A 23,131-nucleotide genomic window follows, 5' to 3' on the forward strand; every position below is an offset into this window, starting at 1 on the left:
TTGGTGGCTTTTGGAAATTAGTAGCCGTAATTTAATACGTTCATAAAATAGGTAACTATCTGTTTCCTCAGTTTCTATCTTCATTTTTTAAGATTGGATTCTTTTTTTTGTGTCTGTTTCTACGATTTTATGGACCCTTTTTTTCAGTCCAATTTAGTTTTGTAGGCTAGTCTTCGTCATTTAAAAGTTGGAAGAGCATTGTGATAACGTTACACCTAAATATTATTATGGTTTTAGGGCAGAGATAGACAACTTGTGTCCTGCTTACCTACTAACCAACTCTAGCATTCAAATTTCACAATTTATTTATAGAAAAATGCATTTCTGATTAGTGTATCTATGAATTATGATGAGATGTTAACTGCAATCTAATCGGTGAAAGTATTTTTTTTGGGGAAATCAACGTCTTTATTATTTCGTTAAGTTTAAAGTACCATTATTGCAATTCGTTAGAAGCTTCTTTTGTACCAGAAATGTTGAGAAATAACCGAGAAATTGGTCTTAAAAAAGCATTTTTCTGGTAATTGCCATTAAATTCTCGGGAAGGGATTAGCTATGAGGTTAGCATACTGGACTCCCACGCGGAGGTCCCGGGTTCGAATCCAGCAGCTGACCCTTAGATTTTCTCTTCCTAGGAGCCTCTTACAGCTCACTGTCCGGTGATGGACAGTGTTGTCTGTAACAGAGAGAACACTGTCCGGAGGCCGGCAGTGCACTGGAAAAAGCTCCGGGCGCTAATGACCTCAGCTGTTGATGCGCCAAAAAAAAAAAAAAAAAAAATTAAATTCTCATAATATCTGTGACATTTAACCCCTGATAGCCCTCTATTGTTCTGATAGCTTCCAACTCCTTATGGCTGAATTTGCAAATTGGCCCTTTAATGTTGAAGATTTTTCTCATGCATTTTTTTTCTCCTTAACACAGTAACCCTGCACTGGGGGAATTTATTTACTACGTGCGTACGTATGTCAAGACTTACGAACATCAAAATAACATAAAGTAACATAATTTTGCATAAACAGCTCTTGCAGTAGAAGAACATAATTAAAAATATATTAAGTATTAATTAACTTAATGTATTAAGTTTTGTAGCTACCATTCACTTCTATCATTATTACTTATAGCGGTGATTGTACCACATATAATCGCAAAAAGAAAAAATATATTAAGTAATGAAAAATGTAAACTAGTAAATTATCAAAGTTCTGTTTCAAATATAGGACAATCAATAGTTGCAAAAAGTAAAATCCATTCTATTCACAAATTTTTCAAATTTACATTAAATTTACAGTCTTACAATTTCATAATGTTTCACAGGCCAACTTCTACTTTTAATGGTCGCCTCCTTAAGTAGATCTTGTCCTTTCCAGCAGTGGATTCTCATACATTTACTTCGGGTAAAGGCCCAATTGTAACCTGCTTTTATTTTCCTTTTTCTTTTAAAAAAAAAAGGCCTTTATCTCATTGGCTTCTCGCCATTCTTTTGTGAGGAGATTAAAAGAAAGGCTCGCGGTACAATATTGCAATAGCGATTTGCAGCGGAAGAATATGGCTACATCTTGCAGAGCTGAGCTAGCAGCTTATAAAGTGCTTATTGATCAAGGCCATTAGCACTACTTAATGGACATTTCTCGATGGTTGTCATGAATCGTGGTTGATCAGCATACGGAAGCAACTACTACCTTTCTAAAGGCAAGCCACATTAACCTGTCCAGGCAGTCTTCCTCATTTCTTTTGGCACATATGGAGAAGTTTTCCCAGTCTCTTCTTCAGGGATATCTTGGCCTAAAACACAAAAAAAAAACCAGCCGCTAACCATCAAGCAGAACACATAGAGCCAGCAGAGGTAGTGGGATGGTACTTTGGTTTAGCCTTTTTGGTGGTTTTGGTAATTAAACAATGCCAATTTATTTCTGAAGATTCTTTATTTCTTAAGAAGAAAGGACACTCAATCCCGCAATTGAACCCTGGATTGTATACCGATTTTTTGGTGGCATTACCATCGTCGTATCTGTGTTGAACGTGGATTTAGTGCTGGGGCAACGCTGCTGACTAGAAAGAGAAATCGTTTACATGTTACCGAACGCGGTGTCTTACGGCCGTTTTTCTGTGAATTCGAGCATGATATTAACAAACTTATTAAAAATCATCAGATTAATCCTTCTCATAAGATTAGTTTCAAAATTTAAATTAAAATGTTTGATTTAAATTTTAATAAAAGTTTTTCTACATATTATTTATAAAGTTGCCTTTTATTGCTCTCATTAGAACAGTCTCATTTAAAATTTAAGTTCGAACTCAGAAACAGGATAAGGCTCGTATGGCGCGCTGTAATTATTAAATTATTGATTGCGAACATTTTAGGGGTACTAGAAAATAATTGATTCTCAAAGTGGGCAGTAAGTAAGTAAGAAATAAGTTTCAGAACCTCTACTTTAAGGTTTACTTTAACTTCACAGTAAGGTTCTATTACTTGACTATGAACAGTATAAACTTTGCAAACACATAAGTGAACGAAAAAATACAAAAAAAAAAAAATATATAGAAAAAGTGGCAAAGTCCCAACTTGATTCATACCTCTCTTTTGCTCGTCAGCCACCTGCGCCTGCTAAACAAATTGAGTTGACAGTACGGTCACATTTGACACTCAATACACGTGCATGCGCACCCGCCTCCTCTCTACTTCCCACCCGCCAAATATCCACTCACACACTGGCACATGTAGGAGAAAAATAACATGAACCTCGTTTTTTCCCATTCCTTTCGGCCATTTTCTGCTTCCTAAGGGACCAATCTCATTCCCAACTCGGGTAGCGTAGATTTTTGTTGGCACTATGTGCACCTGACTGCCTTCACATATTAGAGGATTTTCATATCACGTATCTGTAGGTGATTTATGTAACGCTTCTTTCTGGATTATTGTTCTACTTTCAATAAATGTTCATTGCTTTTTTCCCCTTCCGATAATGAGTTTTATTTGAATTTTTATATTATATCTTTGACTTCTAGGCGTTAATACTCTAATTTTGTCAAAGCACTGAGCAGGGCCTTGAAACCTCCTAAGTATGATCATAATGGTGAAGTAATTTTGCATAAAGTGTTCTCTACTTAATTTTGTGGAGTGTTTTTTGTTATAATAACAAAGAGAATAATAAAGTAAGGGTTTAGGAAATTAGGCTTTAGGAAAAAACACTTTGTAATTAACTAATTAATAATAATTAGAATAATACGAGGAATTTACACATAAAATATGCAACTAGATAACAATTATAAGTTCATAGATACTTCTTCGTTAACTGTTGAATTTTTATATTCTTTCTCTGCTGAAATTCTGATATAGAAGCTGGTTTTCCACCATACCTACCACAATTTACTTAAAGAAAAACGTAGTTTCCATTTATTTAATTTACTAAATTATGGGCAGTAAAATTTGGTACTGATATTAGGTTCTTCACGGATATCCAGGCTGCAATTAAAGCCTTGGATTCGCCTAGTAAGAACCAAATTTCGGTCAGTTCTTGCCATGCTGTTCTCAATTTATTGGGGAGCTTTGAATACTGTTTCGGTTGCTTGGTTCCTCTGGTCATTCCAGGAGTCTGGGTAACGAACTTGCTGATGAAACAGCAAAGGAAGGAGCTGTGTTGATAACAATGACTCCTCAGGATATTAGCCCTGTATCCTATCGACATTGTAGAACAGAGGTGGAACAGTGGATTTTGATGGAACACCGGAAATCGTGGAGATCCCGAGCTGATTGCCGCCAGGCTAAGGAAATTATTGGCCTGTCTCATAAAACGGCTGTGGCTGGCTTCAGCAGGTCCCAGATCCGCCAGTTGGTCCTGGTTTTGAGTGGACATGAGAATTTGAGCGTACCATCTTTTTAATTGCGGCCTTGTAGGTGAGTACAGTTTATTCTAAAACTAGATTTCTCGTCTCTCTAGGTTTATTCGATTGAGTCGCCATGCTCCCTAGTGTCCTGTTGCTACTTTATTAGTTTATAGTACTGCTATCCGGCAATGTTTGGCCAGTTTGTTGGTCTTGAAGCCCCCGGTGTCTCTTATGAGATGATATAATTCACTAAATTATGCACGGTGAATAACCTAATCATAAATAAGAAGCTGGAAGGCAATTAATAGTTTAAAAAATACGATTTTGTTTTATTTTAATGTCTACAACATAGAATCAAAGTTAAATTTGAATTCAATCAAAGACGTTGTATAACTGAAAAGACTAGTCTAATCGGAACGGTTTTGAAATATTCATTAAAATTTAATGTGACCTCCTCGACTTGTTCAACAAGAAAGGATTGATGGAGAAGAAATGAAACGTTTCAGAAGTTTATAATTGAAATTGCAGGTGCACGAACTTTTTTTTTAATTTAAATATTTTATACTTAAAAATTTACTTTTAAAGGTAAATGCGCGGTACAGAAGAAAAAGAAGATATTAATGTTGCCAACCGAGGTAAAAAGGGAAAATTCGATACAACGCTGAAGAAGAAAGTTTCTATTGTACTTACCGCTACCTATATCATATTATGGCGCCCTCCAAGGAGAGCTTTGTAAACAAAATCCAGCAGAGAAAGTAAATATTATTAAGTATAAAAGGAGAAAATACGCTGGAAATTACGTCAGCACTGTAAACAGGGCTCCGTCTTTACTGCAGTGAATTGGTGCGGCTAGGGGAATGAGAAAAGAGATGATCTTGCATTAAGTATGAACTTTTTTTTGAAAAGCTTTCGTTTTTATTTATTTAATTTTTTATCTGTTGAGTTTTTTTTAAATCTTTTTTTTAAACCTAACGGCGGAAAAGAGAACTATACAAAGCGAAAGCAACTCGTTACAAATTGCGTTTAATCCTTAATGTTTCTTACTTATGTAATCAATGTTTATTCAAATCCTATTGGAAATAGCAGTAACAAATAGACATGACAGGGTGGAAAGTTGAAAGAAAATTAAGGAACAACTTGGGACATTGGGCGATAACTCTGACAGATGGGCTCTGCCTGCAAGCACTAGCTTGCCCAATTCTAGTACTGGGATTGACGATCATGTATTCGCATTATGTTTTAAACCGATTAAAAGAGTGAGATTTTGATAGCGTACACGAAGATTTTAGCAAATGAAGCGAAGAGATATTTTCGCTTGTATTCACTGAGTCAGGCTTTGTTATGACTACGATCAAGAAATTACGGGTACAAAACGGCTAAGTGTAAAGGCAAAATAGGCTAACGATTTTAGTGATACTAATAGATATTATCTAAATGAATGAATATAGGAGAACAGACTCCTGCTTGCAGTGTAGTTTAGTTTTACCTTGAATGCTTGCTGTGTAGTTAATTTCAAATGAATGCAGATGCTGTTAATAAGCAATGTTCGTGGTTGCAGTCGTTCATAAGCATGGACCTAAAACTTCCACTCGCCTGGGAAATATTCAATATTTACCACTATTTGTTGCTCACTCTCGTTTCAAACAACTGCTTTAGATAGCTCCACTCCTACATGCTGTTTTTGGCAGTAATCTAATCTCCTGTTCCCTTTTTTTCTTTTGTTGCAGTCCCACTATGAGCAAAAAAATTATAGTTATTTATTTGCTCTTAAGTTACAACCTCCTAACAGGAATAAAATTGACTTGATGAATGCATCCTCAAAATAGCAATTTTAAAAACAAAATCATCATACACATGACGTTTACAGAGATTAGGCAAAGAAATACAATAATTAACCGAAAATATAAAATATAATTGGCGCAAAAAATAATAGATTATGATAAAAATGAATCAGAATGCATTAGATCCATTTCATTCAAGATTTACAAATAACTTGAATAAAATAAAACAATATAAAATACGCCTAGAACCTAGGTTCGAATCCAGTTAAAAACCGGTAGTAAGCTACTTTATTTCTTTTTGAAAAACCTTTTGGGAGTGGATCAAATTTAATTTACTGTCCCCAATACATTTCACTGGTTTTCATTGGTCAATTGTATTGGAACAGTCCTTAAATAATAGAATTTTGTTACCCAAAACGGTAATGTTATAACTGAAAACAAGAAGGCACCCTCTTTAAATTATTTGCCCCAGTTTAGTATATGTATTCCCATCTGTTCATAGCATACACATTTGTACGGGAACCTATGTGGGAGTTGGTATAGTTTAAATTACGGCTTATTTCGAATTTCATTTGTAGTAATTGAGAACATAGTATAAGCTTTTAGAGGTTATAGCCAAGCACCAAATGGGATTCCCCAGGCAGTGTGTGTTTGTGGTTATTAGAAGCTCCTGGAGTGGTTCACCACAACGGTGCCCAGGTATTAACATAGCAAAGCAATCCCTCGTGGCTTTCCTAATCTAGCTGCCTCCTCTTCACTCTCATCTCTGTACAGGAACATATACAACATCTGCTAGTATATATATCTTACCTTTAGGTATCACCACCATGGCTTTACATATACATGTTAAAAATATACACTATTCACACACGGAATATTCAAACATAGTGGAAATGTGTTTAAATTAATTTCATAACTAATAACATTTAAACTGATCAATTACAACTAGCAGTAACCTTCCCAGGGGTTGCAAAGCGTTCGAGGAACACCTACCCAATATACGAGGGTCGTTTGAAAAGTCCGTGCAAAGTCAGAGAGATAGCACTACTGGCGCGTATCGAGGTTATGTTTAGTTAGTAGCATCTCTTGGAAGAACACATACCAAGTTTCAGCCAGATCGGTCTATTTCTTTGTGTTTGGCATTCGTTTAAATCGAGGAAGTCGAGTGATTTTCAAAAAATGGACGAAAAAGAATTTCGTGTGTTGATTAAACACTACTTTATGAAAGGCAAAACGCCTCAGGAGACTAAAGAGAAGCTTGATAAACATTATGGTGACTCTGCACCTTCGATTAGAACAGTTTATAAGTGGTTTCAAAATTTTCGGAGTGGCCATATGGGCACAAGTGACGCTGAACGTTCTGGACGCCCTGTTGAGGTTACTACTCCAGAAATCATTGATAAAATCCATAATATGGTGATGGATGACAGAAGAGTGAAGGTGCGTGGGATTGCTAGTGCTGTGGCCATCTCGAATGAACGGGTACATAATATTTTGCATCAACATTTGGACATGACAAAGCTATCCGCAAGATGGGTGCCGCGATTGCTCACGCTTGACCAAAAAGGAAATCGTGTGAAGTGTTGCAAGGACGGTTTGCAGCTGTTCCAGAAGAATCCGCAGGACTTTAAGCGTCGTTTCGTCACTGTGGATGAAACATGGATACATCACTACACTCCTGAGACCAAAGAACAATCTAAACAATGGGTTACCAAAGGGGAATCTGCGCCAAAAAAAAGGCGAAGACCGTTCCTTCGGCCGGAAAGATTATGGCGACTGTCTTTTGGGATTCGCAAGGAATAATCCTCATCGACTATCTGGAAAAGGGTAAAACTATTACAGGTGCATATTATTCATCGTTATTGGACCGTTTGCAAACCGAGCTGCAAGAAAAACGCCCACGATTGGCCCACAAAAAAGTCCTTTTCCATCACGACAACGCACCAGCTCACACCTCAGCAGTTGTGGTCGCAAAATTAATGGAAATAGGGTTCCAACTCGTTTCACATCCCCCCTATTCTCTAGACTAGGCTCCCTCGGACTGCTATTTGTTCCCCAATATGAAGAAATGGCTGGCGGGAAAAAGATTTTATTCAAACGAGGAGGTGATTGCAGAAACGAATGGCTATTTTTCAGACTTGGACAAATCCTATTATTCGGAAGGGATCAACAAACTAGAGCAGCGTTGGACGAAGTGTATAAGCCTAAAAGGAGACTATGTTGAAAAATAAAAAAGGTTTACCCCAAAAAATTAAGTAGTTTTTATTTTTGCACGGACTTTTCAAACGACCCTCGTATAACCTCTTCATTTTCATTCTTATTGTTGAGTAAAATGATTTTTCACTTGCTTTTATGTATCTATCTAACAGTTCTTCACCATCACCAATAATTTTGTACATTAAACCAGCCCTTCCTTTATCGAGGAAATAAAAATTAAAGAACAGAAATTTGTATGCTAATCCGCATTAACTGTTCCATCGGCTACCAAGTTTGGGAATGTCTATACTTTCTTTTTCGGCATTTTCTAATGAAATTGTTTTTTTTGAAGATTCGCGAGTGACGGTAAAATGTTAAACTTGCCTTTCTAGTGCAATTTAATACAGTACTCAGAAGGTATGACCTAAATGGACTGCTAGAAAACCAAGTTTTAAGAAATTCAGTCGTGTGAAAGTTTTACGTTAGAAAATGAGTCACTAGGTTTTCTCGCAAAGGATTAGGCCAGTTCTCAAGGGGAATCTATCTACTGGTCTTGAAGTATTTTTTTTATACAAGCTAGTTAAAAGACCAAAACTATAGTTATTGGCTCCAACCCACTCCTTAAATCATTGGCTCCTCTTCCTAATCTTTTCCTTTACAATACCCCAATAAAATATTGTTCCTCTGTGAAAAACCTTGGTATCACTTTCGATCAAAACCTATCTTGGAAAAACCATGTTTCCCAAATATCTTGTCGTTCCATCCACATCCTTAAGCAGTTTAATAGTTCCTGTCGCTTTTTTCCAATTAAGACCCGGCAACTCCTAGTTTCCTCTCTTATATTCCCCCATTTCGACTATGGTTGTTTAGTGTATGGCGGTCTTTCTGGTGATATTGAAGCTAAGCTCGAGCTCCTCATGAACTGCTTTATAAGATTTATTTTCAGCATTTCCAGAGACTCTCGCATTTCGCACTGCTACGATGAGTTGAAGTGGCTTTTTCCTGTCTAGCGCCGCCAATATTTTTTGGCTTCTTTCCTTTTTCAAGTCATCCAGTCTCAAAGGCCTTCCTATATTTTTCAACTCCTTAAGTTTAAATCCTCCATCCATTCCCGTTGCACTAGATCTCGCTCATCTGATCTCTATATTCCCTCTCACCGTACCTCATCCTTTGACAAGTCCTTCCTGATACGTGCTACCTCTCTATGGAACTCCTTGCCATCATCTGTCCGCCATGCTCCTACCCTATCTACCTTTAAATCCCTTCTATTCAGTTATCTCCTTTCTATTCAGCTCCCTCCGAAATTCTAATTGTTTTAATTTATTTCCTTAATTTCTGCTGTTATTTTATTTTCACTTTTTGTAAATACTTATTTATTTATTTTCTGTTTAATCACAGGCCAAACTATTAAGGCCTCTATTTGTACCTGTGTTTATTCTTAGGGGACAATTGTCCCAGAATAATAAATTTCTTTTCTATTTCTATTTCTAGTAACCTAAAAATAGTTCCTCTGAAAAGTCTGTGGGGGCTGCAATGTGTGTACTGCCTGAAAAATTAAGGAATCTGCCTACTTCTTTCCTTTTAAAATTTCTCTTGTGTGGTTTGGCGGTAACATGGGTTGGAAGGTTATATTTTGGAATATCTGTGAGGCATCAGGGAGTTTAAACAGAACTTGGTTTTCTTTTAGATCCGGGGGAGCCATCTTCAGAACATCTTAGAAGCATTGAAAACAAGGCTTGGTGAACCCTTCTCTTCTTGGGCATCCTGGGTAGTTACCAGGGTTAAATGGCATTGTACCTTTTCTAAACTGTTCTTTGGGCATCTTTCTTCAAAATATAGCGCGATAAAGGGGGAAGTTGACTCCAAATAGTTAGTTATCTCTCACTTCTGGCTTCCACTTCTCCTTGAACTTTATTAAAGTACCCGGGTGAACTGTTCACCATCACTGGTGCTGCAAGGGTCTCACCTGACATTAGGGTTGACTCAATAGATCTAATTAAAGATCTCACAGGATACGCTTATAAAGAAAACCTCTAAATAACTAACGAATACAATTTGCTAATAAACAACTACTATGTATTAAAAAAAAAAATAATTATTTAAAACAAGGAAACAATTTATTGTACCAGCAACAGTTCTGGAAAAAAAAAAAGGGTTTGAGTAAGAAAATCATGAACCCTAAAGTAAGAAAAGACAGGAAACGGAAACGAGATAGCCCTCGCCATTAAATACCACACTGGCCTCCTTAGTGGTGAAAATTGGAAAAGTTGGCGCTTTTATGAATTTACACGCCCATCTACTTTACACTTAGCGCACTTTTACTGTCTTATTGAGGTACTTTCAACAAACTTTAAGAGCAGTCTATAAAAGAGGTTAGACAATTTAGACAAAAGGTTACAGTTAGGGTTTCTTCCGTAGAAAAGTGTAATAGGAAAAATGTTATTCATATATTCCTTAACCATTCCTTAACATGGAAGTTCTTCTATTTCAATTGGAACATATAATTAGGAAATTCGTATTTTTAGATAAACAGGACTCTGCAATTTCTTGGCAACATGTTGTTCATTTACTCTTAGCTTCATGTCGAACCAGCCAATTTCTCGCAGCTATTCGAATTTTTTATTAATCAATTGTTGATTTAGATATTTCTGCTCTAGCCTACAAACTAATTAGATATTTCTATAATTATACTACAAACAGTTCCTTGCAATCACCGTTCTTACAACAATTCTTCGTTGTAAGAGATACGTCGAAATGAAAGCCAAATTTAGAAATGTTGAAGTAGATTTACCAGCTCCTTGAAGTAAGAGCCACTCTGAGCACTATCTGATTCTTCACTCAATCTCCATGGAAATCAAAAGTCTCTTAAGATGGAAGAAAGAAAGCATGCTAGATGGATAAATGTTCAGCACTGCGTATCTCAAACCACATGGCCAACTTAAAGCTATAAAAACCAAAAACATATCATACACAGACCGATCACATTCAGTCCATGAACAGACAAGACAGAAGACACACCAACTAATGATGTAAAACATTGTAAACTTTGTAAATTGGCCCTGAAGATGACCCCTAGTCCCTAGGTCGAAAGCTCGGCATAATAAAGTTTGTCATGACTGAAAATGGCATTAATTTTTCATCCTATTGAATCTATTATTCAGTCACCAAAAATAATGAACAGTAATAAAACTATTGTTGAATTTTGGTTTCTAGAAGAGACGGTTCCTGGAGGATTCGGAAGTATCTGATGTAAAAAATACTGTGGTAAGATGTCTGGAAATTCTAGCTTCTTCCTCATTTAAACAGACTGCTGTGTGCAGTCTTTAAATGCCATTGCAGAAGTAGCCTTCGAGTAATTCAAAGATGGTATAGCAGTAGCCTAAAAAATTGAATGGCTAAAGAGCAACCACAAGGATGATGAAATAAAATGGTGGTGTTGTTGCATTGTTGCTCAAGAGGCAACATAAATACTTAATCCTGAGCTAAACCAAATTGGTTGGTTAAAACCAAAGAGATTGATGCCAAATAAGTTTTCAGAATGGATCAATAAAAATACTGAATTCATGCTTCATGGATACTTGCCATCTGCAAAGATAATAATTATTTAGCAAAACAATGGAGCATATCTAGACAAGGTTAACTCCAGTCATCCTATATCGATCCTCCTGTCCGCTACTGAATACCAAAGATAACGAACTTATTGTAATCTCCAAAGCCAGAAGACCACCCAAGGAAAACGGCCTTGGAAAATTCCAGACCAGGTAACAGGACACAATTAGTATAAACCAACCTTTTTTAAAGATAATTGCAACCAGAGTATGTTGTTCTCTGTGTAAGTTGGTCGGTAAGCTCCTCAACATTTTCATTTTCTTAGGATGAAAAGTTATATGAAAGAAAGATTGGTCCTAGGGGGGCTTAAAATTAGGCTGGGCATTGTAAAAGGGGACGTAGAAGGGCATAGAAAAAAAGTGTTAAATGCTATAATCTACAGAGAGCCTGTAATAGTATTTATTAATGTAAACACTTGCCTGTACATTTAGTAAATATAATTGTAGATATTTGAAGTGAATGTCTCAGTAAGAGTTTGAATTTATCCCATCGGATTTAATTTTCAAAATATTAGATCTTTTATTTTTTATCAAAATTAATTTAATAATCTGCAGTTGACAGTTAATCTATAAATCGCAGACATTCTTAACAGGCTGCTTTCATACAAGCACTCTCTTTACGGGCACCGTGCCAACTTAAAGACGCTTTGTTCTGGCCACTGTCAATGCCAGGAACCAAGGTTTGGGGATTTAGTAAAACGATCTTTATGTGTACATTGGCATACTCCTTGAACAAAAGTGGTTGGAGGTTTATAGAATGCTTGGAGAATATTCAAACTTGATTAACATGAAGGTGGAGGAGGCTGCTCGAGGAAAATAAATTGCTGAAGAATCAAATATTTTCTCTCTAGGGAAAAATCTAATTTCACAATAGATTAAATTCTAATAACTTGTTTTTATGTTGAAATGTTTAAATATTTTAAAAAATCGTATCTAAATTACTTGAAATGTTTCTTAACACTTGAAATTTATATTAAAAGTTTAGATAATCACAGCTTAAGTACATAATAAGGTGGATTAATCATCTGAACTTTTCAGCTGTTGAATGTTGATGTGACAGGAGAATATTGCACTATTAGCAGCCATTTGTTTTTTAAAACTGCATTTTAAAGTTAAGACTTCTTACTCCGGAAAAAAGGAAAGAAAATCGTTCATAAAAATTCATTTCAATAAAATTTGCCACTTCCATTTAGTAAAAGAGTACGAATTCTTACAACAACAAAATGCATGACCTTCAACAACCCCTGAGGAATCTAAGTACTTGTCATTGAGATAGTTGACTAGTTGATGCAATCATTGTCAGACAAAAATTTGCTATTTTTCATGAGCACCTTACGGATTGCTGGTTAGATTTTAAGCTGTTCTTGTGATTCACGAGGTATCTCTACATAATGGGATTATACTCTGATCTTTTTTTTAAATTTATTTATTTATTTAAGAGTTTGTGAGGAAGAAGAGACTAGTAGCTAGCCACATTGATCTCTGGTAGATTGGGATGCGAAAGGTATGGACTAAGGTTAAATAGTTGTGTTGAAGTTCGCCAGATTATTGTTAAACTTAACTTCAAGTTTTTATACCGGCGTTTTACGATTTTTATATTGTTATTATTATAATTTAAAACAAACTTTAAGTTATTATCCTTAAGTATATGAATTAGTTTTTTTTTTATCAATAATGTTATTCTAGTAATAAGCTGTGAAAGTAGGCTTATATAGAACTTGGAAGGCGGGATAGTGCGGCTTTTCGTGAACATTTCTGTATAAATTCTGGCCTCCAGACTTCAAAATGTAGTGCATCCTTGATTTTGACAGACAATGCATTTGTACATTCAATACAGCATACAATCATTACAATACAATCATTCCGGGGTTGAAAGAAATTTATAAAAGTATTTCAACCCCCCTTAGGTTTAAATTCATTTAGGATTAGGTCACTTTTCGAGTGTGCAGGAACATTTGTTAAAAGTACTGCACACTTGAGTTAGATTCTACGAAATAGCCTCCTTAGGATAGACTATATACATGAACTAGATTAAGTCGTTGTTACATATGTCATATACTACTATATAAGTCTTACACACATGTTTATAACTGTTAAAGCAAAACCCAAAGTACTTTTAAATGCATGAATTTTAGAAAATGTCAACTTGTGAACATAAGGGATGGTACCATCGGCGAAACCGCATTCCCCCTCGTTGGCTAGACCGATGATGTAAGAGGGGAGCGCGGTCTGCTTCCGTTTGCCTAGGCTCCACCCTGCCTTGCTGAGCAAGATATGTGTGTGGCAGCCTGATAGGACAATAGGGTACCTTCCCAGCTCTAGTGGCCTTTGAATAAGAAAAGAAAATGTGTAGCAGGCGCTAATGGCCACAGACGTCGATGCGCAAAAAAAAAAAAAAAAAAAAAAAAAAAAAAACAATCATTCTTTTGGACGCCTATAATTCGTATAGTTTGGTACTATGTATACATATGTTCAGGCAATATTCCAAGGGCTTCAGAAAATCTGTAAAGATTTTATTTAGTTAGTTTGGGACATATTTTCCCCACAAATAAATGATTATTAGTCTTAAATATAATCCAATTATACGATAAACTAACCAAAATAAAGTTTAAAAAAAAAAAATCATTTAGTTGAAGCGAGAGAAATTATACACCAGCTGGGTTCTAATCCGATTTCCTGCTGCTCACCAGGCTAAGATTAAACTTCAGCTGCAGATGAGAGAATCAAGTTGGTATGAGAGGATTAAAAAAAGAAGAAAAAAGAAAAAACTGAATTTACGACGGAAGTAGACAATCAAAGAGAGAAAGCATGATTGTGCGGCAAAGGCTGAATGAGGGAGGAGTTTCTGGGACAACAGCCCCCAAGAGAACGAGGGTAAAAGAGTGCAAGAGATGGGATCCCAGTGAATAAAAAAATTATAATAAATGTTCGGATAGCATAACGCTCCCAAGTGGTCGAGCTGCAAACTAACCGTGTGCAATAAGAAAGAGATGGGCCAATTCTATTTTTTCCTTTTTATATTCTCTTATTTGTTATAAGAGAAAGTATTCTGTAAGAAGCAGTTTTTTTAGAAGATTTTTTAACAATAATTTGGTTTTAAGCTTCTTGCTTCTAAAAGAAATGATTTCGGTAGCTTAAGAATACTTCAAACAGGATAGTATATATATTTATTTGCCATTTGGGAAAAGATCCCATACAGAGTTGAGCTCATGGCACAAAATCAATTAGGAATACTTCAAATCAAAACTGAAATAACTTAGTTTAAGTAAATAATTTCATCGAAGGAAATTAACCAGCCACCTCTTCCAGAATCTTGAACCCCTTCTTGCAGGTCTTGGATTCAAACCTCCACTAAATCCCCCACATGCTCAAGAGACAAATCTAGCATCCTTTCTCAACCAAAACAATACTCTCTCACTTACAGACCACATTCTAAGCTAAAGACTAAAGGATCTTCTAAAATGCAGAAAGATTTTGTTAAGCTTCTAAAAGCTGTAAGTAAGAGGATTTACTGTTCCAATATTTTTGATGTTTACTCATTGGACTCCCAACCATTTTCTTAAATTTATTTATTATTTACAAAGATGTTTTATACGGAAGAAGTAGATTGTTCGAATAAAGTTGTTTTTTCCGAGTTGGTTTCTTTTTTGAATTCATTTTCATAGTTAGATTACAGTTCCTTGATTATATTATTCCTTGAAGTTATATAACTTATTTCTAGGTGTCCAAAATTTTATTGGTCAATTCACAGCACATATCCACCTCATTCATATTTAGTAATTAAAGGAGGCCCTTTTTTAATTTCTTATTTGTGGAGAAAGGGATCAAACATGACTGATCTCTATTCTCCTATGCCGTTCTTTTTAGCTGCACTTTTTAGATTTCACACTCTGCTGAGTGGACTCCATTCTCCAGAACTGTCCATCTATCTTAAACTTTCTTTTGAACTTAAGATTAGGGGAAATTTTATGCAAGCAACACCACCCTTAAACAAGTAATGGTTGCATTCTCTCACGAATGGTCTTTTATCTTTCTCATCCTTCTGTCAGCAGAGTTTTCACTCCTAATCGATTAACATATGCAATAAATGATTAAATTTTATAAGTGTAATCTGTAGTAGTAAATATTTAAGGAGTATTTTAGAAAGTATAGATTATAAATATGATTGATTAATGTTTGCTCAACAAATATAACTTTTTGTTACAATTGTTACAATTTTAACCTTTCTCTCACTTTTTCAATAATCTCTTCACATCACAGAAGTTCTAAAGTCAGAGTTTAAATGACCCTTGTAACTTTTTTTTTTTTTGCTCTCCCAGTTTTAATATTATTGTTCTGTTTGTTGAAGAGCAGCAGCATATGGAGCCGGCAGTGCTTGTAACTTGGCTCATAAATCATAGTTCGGAGTGGGTGGTGACTGTTGGTACTTCCACAAAATCCGTACTAAAGCGACCCCTAAGTGTCAATCTAGACGGAAACATATGTTCTAGCCGTTAATCCATCACTGGAATTAATTCAATAAAAGAGTTCAACTTGTGTCAGAACTGTTCCTTTAGTGTTTATTGAATTTTACATTTATTCAAGAATTTTTATGTTATTGAATCAATATTTGTAAAAAGCTTTTTCTATTTTTTTTCATATATATGTATATTTTTATCTTATTTTGTGCAATATAATATCTCTGTTGTTGGAATCATTAAATAAATGCAGTAGTCTTTACTTGCAAACATATATTTATTCACCTATGTAGATTTTATTATTTATACAAAATTTGTTTATTTGTGACAAATATTGCATACAAAATGGTTTTACACATTAAAATATAAAATCATTCCCATCAATACGTTTCTTACAGATTATTTATTTTTCCTCTATACTTTTTTTTTACTAGGACTAAGGAAGTTCAGTCGTTTTTAACCAAGGAAGGAGTTTGATTTTAGTGGAAACCCAGTTGAAAATCTAAGGAAATTTTTCGAGTAGTCAGAAGTTTCTTGTTACTGACTGATAATTCTCTAGAGGCGGCCTAATGGCCACTTTGAAAGGAAGATGAGAACACTTCGTTTAGTCTTTTGACCAGAGATTACTTTATCCTCCTCGTGTAGGACGGACTTCGAGAAGGTTGTTTTTTTTTGTCCCGCATTATGCCGATATACTTGAGTTGTGGGTCCGTGGGATCGTAGTATAGTGTTCAACTTCTGGGTTATATGTAGGTCTTTGTTTGGTAAAAGTTTAGTGTTAGTTTCGAGATTACTTATTTTAATTTGCAATTCTTACAGTTTATTATGGTTTGGCCGTTTTCAAGTATAGTACAACACAGTGTGACCCGTAGTACTATAATCTTCTTTTACATGGTAGCAGTATAAGGAAGAGGTTCCCACAACAATGAGTGCTGGTTGTTTCTGCTCCAAAATAAATGTAAATTTGGGTATTACAAAGTCTGCAGCTTAAGAAGTCTGCCTTCTCCTTGAGTTTATTTGTAAAAGAAGAAGCTTGTTGTAAGTCTGAAGACTTATTAGCACTTGCTGCTCGTTCGTTAATTAGCGGGGCCAAGAACTTAAAAAAGAACTTTCAATTACACATGGAAGCAGATCTGATAAACTCGACCTTGTTTTGTAACTGAATTCAGAGTGACTATACCACACATGTATTTTAATGGCCAAACTGCATTCTGCACTGTCAGAAATTGAAATCTTTGCTTAAACGGATGGCACCAGAGCTTGTTCACAGAAAGAGCATCTTTCTATAAGACATCAGCGTCCACAACGCCATACTTCTTATGAAGACTCACTCAGTCTTCCAGACTACAACCTTCTACATTTTAAGGGCACTTCACGCAGAACTACAGTGTGATCACACTGTAAAGTTTTTGTAATCCCCGTAGGGGGAAGTGGATTAGCCACTTCTTCAGGGATCTTGACGTCCCTGCGGGTATCCCAGTCTAACAACATTTACACTGACACCACGCAAACACTCACACAATATACATAGGATCTGCTAAATTAAGCTGGTTGATAAAGGGTATTCTTTACTCAAGCCATCCTTAACTACTAACTATTGTTAAGAAATCTAACACCATGAACTTCTCTCTAATAATGTAAATGAAAAATAATTTAATGTAAAGTAATTGTCTATTTTTCCTAGCAGGACTTAATGTCCAACTATAAATTAGGTGTCGAGGACTGGGGCAGAAGTACATACTTTACTATTATCTTTATCTTTTTTTTAACAAATTAATATTAGCTACACAGAATTCTAACTGGGCCTAATAAAGCTCTACAAATGTTTATAATTTGGGAGCTTAAAAAAGATATTTCTAATAAAAGCTGACCGTCCCTTCTAGAAGGCGTCCTGCAGTTTAGAAACCACTGGCTTAAAAGGAGCTTTCCTTAAAGACCATGGTACTTTGAGTTGCAACCCTAGAATAGACATATTTAACCCAATTAGAACATTCATTACTTTTAACCAATAGTAAAGTACCTTTTAGTAAAGTATCTTTTACGCATTAAAAAATGAAAAAATGATAGTTGAGTGCAGAATTGATTTGACTTGATGTTGTAGATCTCATTAAAGGAAACGCCAGCCTACCGGGATTTTCAGACATTGAAATATTATACTCACGGCTATCTTTATACTTCTTTTTCTTTCCTTCCGAGGATTTCTCTTACACCATTCTCCAAGGAGAAATATTGAGTTCATTTGAAAAAGACGTCTTCGCCCTTGCCGTCACATTTACATAAAGATTTCTTTTTCGTTCTCCCTTAGTTTCTCCTCTCTCATCTAACACCTGCCAACAACTGCTTTTGCTACTTTTTTGCTTGTTAAGAACATTTTACTGATAGCTTTAGTCACATTGAAAAAGAAGATTGACTCTTAGTCCGGGGGTTTCAGCAAACAAATCTCTGCAATCAATATCTTTTCTATATTAAGCTATTGATTATTTTTTTGTCGTTTTTGAATGTATTTTTTTGCAAGGTGAAATGTTTTTGGCGTCGAGGTTATCAATAAAATATAAATTTTAATCACATATCACAATAAAGTTGATTTCACACTATGCTGTAAAGAACAGGGCCAGAGTTTCCTAGAAAACATGCCAGATGAATAATATTAACGATATTAGTCTTTACTAAAAGGTTTATAGTTTAAAAAACGCACGTTCACTAAAACCTCTTGGAAAAAAAAAGACAGTAATTGCAACCTGTAAGGTATAACCAACCACAGAACTAGACTTTAAAGCGGTTAAGTTAAACTCTTAAATTTAGTGAGAGTTCTGAAAAACAAAAATTTGAAGGCGTAGAAGTGGTTCAAGTTAGTCCGGATTATCATCATCAATATCTTAGCTTTTTACGCTTCCAAAATCATTTAAATCTATGTGCTTAAATCTTTAGCAGAGCTAGCAAAGAAATATGAATGTATTTAAAAGTTATAGCCGATTAGAATGAATGTAAGAAAATGATTAGAGAAGGATTACGGTGATTTTAATTTCGGTTAAGCTATAACGATGGCAGGAATATATAGTACTGATTCATCTATTAGTTGTAAGTTTGTTTGTAAATAGTTGTATATAGTAGAGGGATGAATCTGTGAAGCGAATGTATTTATAAGTAAGAATGGAGAGTGAGTGATATTCTAGTGATAAGCACCTAGACGATGCTGGCTGTATGGCGGAAGCTAATGCCAAAAAAAAAGAAATCATTTAAAAAAATATAAATACAATAAAATACAATTTCGCTAAAATAAAAGGTTAACATTACCAAAAAAAATTTTCTGTTTATTCCTGTCAAACACCTTTCAGTCTGATCACATGTTTTGAAAAATACACAGCTATTCCTGGTTGAATGGAACATCCTTGATGTAGGACACGTAACAGCGCAGATACTAAATGGCATAGAAATGCCATTTTTTTAATGACTAGAATCCAATCTGCAGCTACTACAAGTGGCTCTGTATTAAACTAAAAGAAAGAGTCAATTTGCTTTTAGATCTGAATGTCTTATTTAGAAGGCTGCGCTTGGTTTACTTTCAAGGGAACATGTTTATTTATTCAAAATCACCAAAAAATAAATAAGACATTCTGATCTAAAAGCAAATTGACTCTTTCTTTTAGTTTAATACAGAGCCACTTGTAGTAGCTGCAGATGGGATTCTAGTCATTAAAAAAATTGCATTGACGTAAAAGTCCAAATGCAACTTTAAAAAAGTCTTTCACTGATGGCCCCAGAAATAATCATCTTTCTCTTTTAAGTTAAATTCTTTGGCTTTCTGTCTAACTTTATTGAAAGTCCTTCTCCAAGATGACATCCCTTAATTCGCAACTTCCAAAACGTGCACTTTCAGAATAGTGCCACCTTCATATAACAGTATTATTTTACCAATGAGATTAGCATACTTACCGTCTAATCAGCTATATCATACAAACTAATGAACTAAATATGGGAAAGAGATAAGAAGCCAAATTTCCATGTCTAATGAAAATTAGAGTTTATAGAACTTGTCTTGTTGGTTAATTAAAGAGCCTCAGATGAGAGTTTGGAGAATATTTACTCTCATTCACTGGAAGATATCCCTAATTATAAACATGTACGGGTATTAGTAATTGAAAGTTAGTGGAGCCCTCAACGTTGGAGGTTTATTGGTAACATATTGGCGTGTCTTCTCTGTATGAGAAATAGTAGTTACTCAGCTCACACACACACATGTCTATGATCTCAGATTAAAGGGGTTAATTGGGGTCGGTATGCGCGCTGTACATGCATTTACTGTGTGAAGGACTATGCCCTTTCAACTACATCTCTACTAGCCCCCTTCACCATTACATCCAGTAACTCCCTTTGGGCTACAAATTGTGAGAATCCATGCAAATTATTATGAAGAGAGAGTGGGAAGTGGGCCTTAAGTAACTTTCTGGCTAAGTGGCACCAGCCAGTGCTGGTGTACCGGAGCGGGGTTTTACCACCCAGTCTAGGTCTCTATTGTCGGCCTGGAGCATCCCCTTGAATGAGCAAGCAGGCCCTTACTCTTGCTCATTCTCCTCCTCCTTTAGGTACCAAGCAATGGGGTAATTTAATTTGAAATGGCTTATATAACTCGTCCAATAGAATGTTATGTATCTTGAGATGCCCTAAATACCAAATGAAGTTTTGGTACCCATTATTAACAAATGAACTGAACGAGATTTTAATATTCATTATTCCATTTTAAAATTTAATAATACATTTAGTTCGCTATATTTTTTTATTGCAACTCAACCAGAAGTAAAAATAATGTTACATTTTAATAGGATGAAAAAATAATTGCCATTTCAGTCGTGATACATTTATTCTGCCGAGCTTTCGACCTAAGGACTAGGTCATCTTCAGGGCTACTTTACAAAGTGATATTTTTACATTACAGGGTTGGTGTGTCTTCTGTCTTGAACCAGTCCATGAACAGACAAGACAGAAGACACACCAACCCTGTAATCTAAAAATATTACTTTGTAAACTAGCCCTGAAGATGACCTAGTCCCTAGGTCGAAAGCTCGGCAGAATAAAAGTATCACGACTGAAATGGCAATTATTTTTTCATCCTATTGAAACTGTGAATCAGTCACCAAAAAGAATGAACAGCAGTTACATTTTAACATTCCCATCTAATCTATAATTGGGTCAACCACGTCAGTTGTTCATTTGTTATTATTACCGAATAAAAGTATATAATATGAGTGTGTCCACAACCTAATTTTTTGTTCCAGCCAATTTTTGTTTTCAGTTTATTCAAACAAATTTGCATCAAAAATGCAATCGTCTCACTACTAAAAATTTTCTAGTCGGTGATGTAGTGAAGAACATATAATGAAATTGTGATTACCCTCATCTAAGTTGGGTCCTTCTTGAGAAATTTAGAAAATATTTTAACCAAATATGTCTACCATATTTCAAGCCAAGGTAAAAGAATCGAAATAAGAATCTCTTGCTTAAAAGTATGAAGATTTGCAGAAAAACATATACGCTATGTGTAAAATTTCTTTGGAGGATTAAAGATTACAAAGAGAACAATCGAAAATTAAACAACTAAACAAAAACTTTTTGGACGGTTGAGTACATTTACCGCCAAGCCAATACAGAAGTTCGAGGTGAGCATTCAGTTCTGAAAAAGCTTTAGCGATATTAGTGCATCCACATCTTTCCCACTCGAAACTTCAGGATAAAATTCCGAGAAAACAAACAAAAGAACAAAAGGAAGTCTAGATACAGTTTGCATGTAGATTAAGAACAGCATTGCCACCTAGTACTTTTTTTTTTTTTTATGGCATTGGCTTCCGCCATACAGCCAGCATCGTCTAGGTGCTTATCACTAGAATATCACTCACTCTCCATTCTTACCTAGAAATACATTCGCTTCACACATTCATCATTCTACTATATACTGCTATTTACATAAACTACTGCTAATTGATGGAGCAGCACTCTGTGCTCCTGCCATCCTTATAGCTTTACCAAAATTAAAATCACGTAATCCTACTCTAAGCATTTTCTTCCATCCACCTAGTACTTATTTGACGTAATGTAGTATACTCTTCAAATTATGGAATATTTATTTAACATAAGTACAACTATCATAAAATCCTGCCAATTTATAGTTTTAGTTTGCACGAAAGCCAACAGATCGCACAAGTAGCTGGCTTTATGTTACTGACAGCTTTAGAACTTCTATAATTATTGTCTGGCATGCGATTTTAAAATTGACGGATGTTACAAAAGAAAACGATCCCTTCAAGAGGAGATATTATAAAGCCCTGAGAGAGGAACTAATAATTCCTTTCATCCTTTACTTAAAGGCATCTTTTTTTAGCAGAATACAGGCTCAAACTACGTTCAGGACAACAAGAAACAGTTTAGAGTTCGCGCTACACTAAGAAGAATTTCTTAAAATAAGTCGGAAAAATTAACATGAAATCTTGTATGCTATTCATCAGAAAATTATTCGCCGTGCTAACTTAAGCAAGAAAAAAGGCCTATTTTAAAGAAAGACTTCATCCTACTACCATAATAATATCTCAGAACTGGAAAATATTCTTCATTCAATCGTTTCAACATTTTTAATAATTAAATTCAGATGTTTTGCTATGTCGTTTGTAAATATGCAAGACCTTTGGTTTTGTAGTGAATCGAAATTGCTTCTCTCATTAATTTTTAAATATCCTCCCACTTTCACTGAAGATAGGAAGATTGCTTTAATAATAAATAAACTGAGGATTAGAATTTACCAGAATAAAGAAAGATATAATGAAATTTAATGATATAAAGATGCAAAAAACAAATTGCAGAAGTATTTTACTTGAAAGAGAAGCTATCTCTTGAAATAATTACTCACGATTATGTGGTTTAGTAAAACGGCTTATAAAGTGCGGTCTGAAGTTCTCGGTTTTTTGAAGTAGCGAAAAGCTAGTGTATATTGCGCTAAACGAGGTATGATAACTTGGATTGCCTTTGGAAACCTGACCACAATCCTTCGAATAGAGCTACTTAAAATACCTCTCTGCTGCTGATATTTTAACAATAGGATCAATTGCTGAGTTGTGATTTATACGTCAGCCAGATAAATCTATTGGCCACCAAGCAGTTGATTCAAGGCAACTGAAGATATTCAGATGAATGTTGGTACGTGTCGACAGCCTGCTTTGCCCGGAAGTGTTCCCATAGTACTCTCGAATGACCTCAGCCACTTTCTGCATAGTAA

General features: G+C 35.2%; 1 protein-coding gene and 1 long non-coding RNA gene across 11 annotated transcripts in view; one reads left to right on the forward strand and one right to left on the reverse strand.

Moving 5' to 3' along the window:
* LOC141447921 (alpha-mannosidase 2-like) overlaps positions 1-23,131 on the forward strand; it is a 202,369-nt gene that overhangs the window by 133,645 nt on the left and 45,593 nt on the right. The window contains exons 3-5 of one of the 10 annotated variants that reach the window (XR_012454682.1): positions 4,414-4,712; positions 11,019-11,566; positions 15,762-16,254. The exons of 6 other annotated variants lie outside the window; for them this stretch is intronic. The gene's annotated coding sequence lies outside the window, so the exon portion shown is untranslated. Of the gene's footprint in view, positions 1-4,413; positions 4,713-11,018; positions 11,567-15,761; positions 16,255-23,131 lie in introns of those variants that run through there. 3 more of the 10 variants (XR_012454681.1, XR_012454679.1, XR_012454680.1) reach the window with 3 other exon arrangements.
* Positions 1,325-19,381, reverse strand: LOC141447925 (uncharacterized). Its single transcript, XR_012454688.1, has 4 exons — positions 19,165-19,381; positions 18,032-18,312; positions 5,315-5,560; positions 1,325-1,785 (listed from the first exon to the last, which is right to left on the reverse strand). It is a non-coding gene; the product is annotated as an uncharacterized lncRNA (long non-coding RNA).

This window comes from Rhodnius prolixus, unplaced genomic scaffold, assembly GCF_049639745.1.
Source record: "Rhodnius prolixus isolate KJV_2025 unplaced genomic scaffold, Rpr scaffold_13, whole genome shotgun sequence".
Classification (NCBI taxonomy): Eukaryota; Metazoa; Arthropoda; class Insecta; order Hemiptera; family Reduviidae; genus Rhodnius; species Rhodnius prolixus.